We start from the raw sequence: 7,616 nt of genomic DNA on the forward strand, positions 1-7,616 counted from the left end.
TACATGAAATATCTTAGTCTATTCTACCTCCCCTTTCTCTTATTCCCAGTACATTTCCCTTTCACCCACTGACTCCATTTTTGCAATATATTTTATCTTCAAATTCAGCTCTCTTCTGTGCCTTGTCTATAAAAGCTCCTTCTACCTGCTCTATTAAATGAGAAGGTTCATATGAGTATTATCAGTATCATCTTTCCATGCAGGAATACATGTGGTTCATCATCATTAAATCCCTCATATTTTATCCTTCTTTTCCTCTCTCTATGCTTCACCTGAGTCCTGTACTTGAAGGCCAAACTTTCTGTTCAACTCTGGTTGTTTCAACAGGAACATTTGAAATTCCCCTGTTTCATTGAAAGTCCATCTTTTTCCCTGGAAGAGGATATTCAATTTTGCTGGGTAGTTGATTCTCGGTTACATTCCAAGCTCTTTTGCCTTCTGGAATATTATATTCCAAACCCTACCAGGCCTTAATATAGTTGCTGGTAAGTCCTGTGTGATACTGACTGCAGTTCCACTGTGTCCTTCTGGCTGCTTGTAATATTTTCTCTTTGACTTGGGAGTTCTGGAACTTGGCTATAATTTCCTGGGAGTTGGTTTTCTTGTATCTCTTTCTGGGAGAGATCGGTGGATTCTCTCAGTTTCTGTTTTGCCCTCTTCTTCTAGGATATCAGGGCAATTTTCCTGTAGAAATTCTTTAAAAATGTGGTCAAGTCTCTTTTCCTGATCATGATTTTCAGGTAGCCCAATAATTTTTAAATTGTCTTTTCTTGCTCTATTTTCCAGATCAGTTGTTTTTTCAGAGAGATATTTCACATTTTCTTCTAATTTTTCATTCTTTTGGTTTTGAACTATTGTGTCTTGATTTCTCGCAAAGTCATCAGCTTCCTTTAGGTCCATTCTTCATCTGAAGGATTTGTTTTCCTCAAAGAGTTTTCTTATCTCCTTTTCCATCTGGACAGTTCTGCTTTTTAAGCATTCTTCTCCTCAATAACTTTTTAAACTGTTTTATCCATTTGACCTAAACTAATTTTGAATATGTTATTTTCTTCAGCATTTTTTTTTGGATCTCCTTGACTAAGCTGCTGACTTCATTTTCATCTCTCTCATTTCTTTTCCCATTTTTTTCTTCTATCTCCCTTACTTGATTTTCAAAATCTTTTTTTGAGCTCTGTCATGGCCTGAGCTCAAGTTCTATATTTCTTGGAGTCTTTAGATGCAGGAGCTGTGAGTTTCTCATCTTCTGATTGTGTGGTTTGGTGTCCCATGGGACCAAAGTAATTATCTATGGTCAAGTTCCTTTTTTTTCTGTTTAATCATTTCCCCAGCCTGTGCCTGTTTTGGGGTACTTCCTAAACTTTTGAGTATTATTGGGACCCCCAGTCAGGAACTCAATGTGTGAGGCTCTGACTGCTCTCCTGGTCTGTGAATTGACCACAAGCTCACCCCTCTGCCACAGGGCTGGGGGGGGGGGGTCCCTGCTCTATGAGGGGTCTGGACTGTGACCAGGGTCTGAATGTGGTCAAAGCCCCAGAGTTCTGTTCCAGGGACAGAGGACAGACCTCGGCAGTCTCCCTCCACTCTCTTACCTTTAGTGAGTTGAGCACTCAGGGCGCAGCTGCCTGGAGCCTCCTGGTAGGCTGCTCCACAGGCCTGCTTCTGTTTCCTGGGATCTGGGCTTGTCATGCTAAGGGCCTGGGCTTCGTGTTGGCTCTGGCAGAGGTCTCCCTGCTGATCTTCCAAGTTGTGCTTGGTGCTCCCTGGGGTGCAGGTCAGAAAATTGCTTCTGCTGATGGGAGCTGGCACTCCCAGGCACCCTGGGTCTGTTTCCAGGAGGCTGAAGTTCCTTTGTTCTGGTGCCACCCCTCCAACCCCATGGCACTGAATTTTCCCACTATTTTCCAGGTTAAGTTGGGTTGGAGAATTGTCTCCCTGGATCTTTCTGTGTGTTCTATCTCTTGAAAATTTAGAGTCATAATTTTAAGGTTTTTGAAATAATTTGGAGAGAGCACCTAAGAAAGGCTCTTGTCCTGCCTCCATCTTGGCTCTGCCCCCCGCAATATGTTGAAAATATACTTTAATAATCTAGAATGGGTGGTTTCAGAGATATAAAAGGAAAGGAGTGGGTACTAGAATAAAGACCTAGGAATCTGTCAGAAGAAGGGGAAAAGTTATGTGGAGCACTCAAGATGTCAAATCTCCAATCCATTCCAATCCATATATTAAGGCAAAGCAAAAAAAAAAAAAAAAAAGACAAAACCCAAAACAATACCTGCCCTTAAGAAGCTTACATTTTCCTTGGGAGAAATTATATATAAATAGATACTTTTATACTATAAATGGTCATTAGAGGAAAGAAAAGGCACTGAAACTAAGGGACTCAGGAATGGTTTCCTAGAGGAGATAGCAAATGTCTGAGTCGAAAGAAAATAAGATTCTGAAGTGGTGGCAAAAAGGAAGTCTCAGTTCTGGGGACAGCTTAAGTAAAGGTCTTCTTAGGCAGGGAGATGAAGTATCCACTTTGAGAAATAACAAGTAGATCAGCCTGGTTTTAACATAGAACTCATGAAGATGAGTGGTATGAAATTAAAGTGGAAAGCTAGGCTGAAACCAGACTGTCAAGGACTTTAATCCTTTTCAAAAAAGGTTTGTTTTTCATTGTACAGGCAATAGAGAGTCATTAAAGTTTCTTAAGCAGACAGGGGAAAAACTTTGAGACAATAAGCATAGACAAAGAGGAAAATTTATTAATGCTTTTTTTCAGATAATAGAACTGCTTGAAAAACTCTAAAAAATCACCATAAAATAGAATCAAAGCACAATATTAGCAAAGTTCCAGAATTTAAAAAACCCATACAGATCATCAGTATCAAAAAATTTGTCTTAAGTAGAAAAGTAACTGGATCAGATTCAAGCTTTAGGAAGATTATCTTGGGAACAGGGTAAATAATGGATTGAAGAAGGGAAACACTGGAAGCAGAGATACTTCCCATCTTGGAATAATGAAGGCCTAAACTAGGGTGGTAATGGTGACATGAGGAGGAAAAGGGGATTATGAGAGAAAAAATTTGGAGATAGAATGATAAGACCTAGCAAATGATTGATTATGGAGACTAAGGAAAAGGGGAAAGTTAAGGATGATTCTCAGGTAAGTCCAGGTGATTAGAAAGATGATGATTTCTTCAACAGCAACAACAAAAAAAAGAAACTTTTCTGAGGCTGGTCAGGTTTAGAATGAGAAAATGATTTCTGAACCAAGAAATCAAAAAAGATCCAAAGTTAAGGTCAAAAGACCTGGAATTGAGAATTCAGTGATTAATGTGGTTTAGAAAGCATCAATTGGGTCAAGGTCATGGCCCCTTAGAACAATTACAAGGATCTGATTGCCTCAAAAAGAAAATAGGCTTCAGACAGAACTAAAGCTGGATCCTTCCAGTTTGAAAGTTCTGTTCTGACATTTCTCCCATCTTGTGCTAAGTCATTTACTGAACATGATCAGTGAGGCTAATCCATTATTTCAGAGTCAACAAAATATATTTTAAAAAAAGAACAAAGCATAATGAAAACATGTGGGTTTGGGAACACCTGGTGTTTGGGGCTAGGAGTCAGTTTCAAGGTGAAGTGGTTCTGAGTATTTGGTTTTTTATTTATTCCATCCTGAGTTATTGCATGAACACCATACACATAGTCTATGAGGCATTTTCTGAGACAAAGTTAAGATGAAGGTAAGAGGACGGGGGAAGGGGAAAAGATAACCACAAGTTAATCCATATCCTTCAGCTGTATTTGCAACAGGAGGCTTCTGCTTAGACAACAAGCCTCTCTGGTTGGAAAGACAAAACAGGAGGATTTCAAGTCAGCTTAAGGTCACTTTCAGGGTCCACTGGCTCCAAATTACCTGCTAGGCTATTTTATCCATCCTATAACCACCAATAATTCAGAGAAAGGGCTCTATAGAAATCTAAAGAATTCTTATGAGATGGAGGTGGAGTTAGCTCTTCCCATAAACACTGCTCTCTTGGGTGATTACTCTTTAAAGGGAAGATCAGAGAGAAATATGCTGGTCTTTGCAGCATGTCACTAGAATATGCTTCACACTCCCACCACTACCTATCATGTTTGACCCCTTGATTCCCGTGCAGCAAAGGAGTCTTCTAGCACCTCCCCCCACAACCAGTCTTTTGCCAAGAGTTAGTCCACTTTGAACTGAAAGAAAAAGGATAACAACAAGTCCCCACTGGTTTGGGAAGTGTGACTTCACAGTAATATGGCACACCAGAGAAGGAAAGGTACAAATTCAGCTCTCCATCTATCCATCCATTCTAAAAGCACTTATTAAGTGCTTTTCTATTAGATGCTGGGGATATAAAGGAAAAATAGGGAAAATATCCTTATCTTTAAGGTTCTTATTTTCTATCAGGGAATAACAATATATATTGTTGTGTGTCCTTCATTTTCAAAGAGGACCAATGACATCCTGGGGCGATGTCTCGACTGGCAAGTGAAGTGGATTTAAGTGAGGCATAGTTGCACAAACTTAGCAGCATTGCTCTCTTTTCCATAGTCAAGGAAATACAGTTGTAGGACAAAAGTCAAGATGACTGGCACTGACCTGGGATCTACTGGATGACTTTGGCATCTTTGTTGTGTGACCCAAGCTCTGCAAGTCTACTTCAGTCACCTTCATGGACAATGGAATAATTCTCATCTTTCCATTCTGCCTGGGGAAGTCTTCACGTGCTTGAGGGAGACATCTTTCTAACTCACAGATAGGTTTGAGGCCTGTTGGTTACCCTTATCCTAGTTTAGCCAGACTGGTTAGATGGTTTCATGATGTTTGTCCTTTGTTCTAGAGGAGGAGGTGATGCCATGACAAGCAAGTGAATTGAATTTGAGTGAGGGAGTACTGGGCTAAGTCACCAGCCTTACTTTCTCCTCTGGAGTCATCTGGGTTCAATGTCCAGATATGAATCAGGAAGACTAGAGGTGGTCCTGGATGTGAGGCAATCAGTATTAAGTGACTTGTCCAAGGTCACAAAGCTAGTTAAGTGTCAAGTGTCTGAGGCCTTGATTTGAACTCAGGTTCCCCTGACTCCAAGGCTGAGGCTCTATCCACTGAACCACCTAGCTGCCTCTGAGATGGTTTTACGGGGTATGGTTGTTGCACATATTACAATTTCTTGATGCCAAAGAAGAGAATATTTGTGAAACGTCTATTTAGATGCCAAGCATAATCCTAGCATTTGGAGATACAAATGCAACTAATGAAAAGCTCTACTCCCCAAGGTTGGGCAGGTAGTTGGCACAGTAGATAAAGCCTTGAAGCAGACAACCAGCCTCAGATACCCATCATCTATGTGACCTGGGCAAGTTACTTAATTCTATTTGCCTTAGTAGTTTCCCCAACTATAAAATTATCTGGAGATCATTATATAAAAATGATCCAGTATTTTTGCCAAGACCCCAAATAAGGTCAGACAAATAAGAGTCAGACAAGTCTGAAATGAACAACTCTCAAGGAACTTAAAGGAGAGGCATCAAATACAAAGATAAGTATATACAAAATAAATAAAGTATATACAAAATAAATAAAGATAAACTAAATACACATGTGGAAGGATCCTAGCAAATTAGATTTTATATATTTACATACACATTATACATATCTATATAGAAATATATATAATATATATATAATATATATGTGTATATATATATATATATATATATATATATATATATCCATACATACATGAGCTCATTTTACAGGTGGGGAATTAAGGAACCCAAGATCAAAGCTAGAATGTATCAAAGTTGGGACTCCCCAAATTCAGATGTTCTGACTCAAAGGTTAAATGGTTACTTAATAGATCATTTACAAATCACTCCTTGGGTTACAAAGCACTTTAGAATACATACTATCTTTTGTTCCTTGGATGAGTTGTTCAGGTGTTATTGTTATCCTAATTTTACAAAGGAGGAAACCAAAGTCCCAAGATGCTAAGTGACTTGTTCAACATTCCTCAGATGGTACCAAAGGAAGCTGAGTAGGAACTTGACTTCTCTGGTCCAACCCTGGCCTAGGTCCTGACTGGCAGACCCCTTCCAAAGATATTGGAAGGTGCCCAGAGCCATCTAGACCTCTAGAATAGAAAACTCTCTGTAATATTTGTACTTCCAGGTCTACTGGCCCTCACTATTAAACATGACTCCTTGCTAGCTGCCTGTCAGCTTTGTTTCAAGTCTGCTGAGACTTGTCTTTTGAGAAAATCACGGGGGCGGCTAGGTGGAGCAGTGGATAGAGCACCAGCCCTGGAGTCAGGAGTACCTGAGTTCAAATCAAGCCTCAGACACAATAATTATCTAGCTGTGTGGCCTTGGGCAAGTCACTTAACCCCATTGCCTTGCAAAAAAAAAAACTAAAAAAAGAGAAAATCACAAAGACACAGCTGATTGGTCAACACTAGAAAAAGTTTTGCCAAACTGAGAGTTATAATATTTGAAGTGAAGGGGTGGGGGGAGAAGGGTGAGGGAATCTTCCAGTTTTGGAGGACAAAATTAACAACAGATAATTATAAGTTACTGCAAAGAATGCAAACAGGAAGTGTCACAAGATGCAAAGGGCTTCCTCCCACCTGAACTTAACAGCCTATGATCTAAAATAGAAAAAGGTGGAGAGTCAGGCCCATTAATGATACCACCTACAAGGTGTAGTAGTGGTTGTGATGGGAGGAATTCCTGATTTGCTGGATAGGGAAACTTCCCATGGAGCTGGATGTGTATTCTGGATCCTTGAAAGGTGCTCCAGTCTAACAAATTCTCAAACTCATAATCTCTGATGCAAAAGATTACTTAATCTTCTCAAAGAGAGGGGAAGAAGGAGAAGGAACTTTTCTGTGTCAGAATTCTAGAGGAAAAAGACCTTAGAGGGAATGTAAATTTTTCTTGTCCAAGGTATGATCATTCCTTGAGGATTTTGGAGAGAGGATTCATAATCTAGGCATGGCTTGGTGTTTGGGGCAGCTAGGTGGTGCGGTGGATAGAGTACTGGCCTTGTAGTAAGGACAGGACAGGAGTTTGAATCCAGCCTCAGACAACTGACACTTACTAGCTGTGAGATTTTGAACAAGTTGCTTAACCTTGATTGCCTCTTCTCCATGGTATCTCCAGTAGTCTTGATTCATATCTGGCCACTGGATCCAGTTGGTTCTGGAGGAGAAAATGAGACTGGTGATTAGCACAGCTTCCCCTCACTCAAATCCAATTCATGTGCTTGTCATGACATCACCCCTGGTATCATGGTTCTCTTCAAAAACAAAGGACAAAACCAACATGGCTTGGTGTAGAATGATACTTGAAGGTCATATTCTAAATCCTGATGTTCTCCAAGTACATAAAAGTTGTTGTTGTTGTTGTTGTTTTGTTGATAATCTTTCATTTTAAGAGAGGACCAGCGACATCACAGGCAGATGTCTTGACTTGTTTGTGAATTGGATTTAAATAAAGCAGAGTACAAAGTCATCAGCCTCACTCTCTCTTCCAGACTCATCTAAGTGCAGTGATAGAACAAAAGGCAAGATTACCAGAATGCAATGGATAATCTTGTCATCATTGAT

The sequence above is a fragment of the Macrotis lagotis genome, chromosome 8, assembly GCF_037893015.1.
Source record: "Macrotis lagotis isolate mMagLag1 chromosome 8, bilby.v1.9.chrom.fasta, whole genome shotgun sequence".
NCBI classification, from domain to species: domain Eukaryota; kingdom Metazoa; phylum Chordata; class Mammalia; order Peramelemorphia; family Peramelidae; genus Macrotis; species Macrotis lagotis.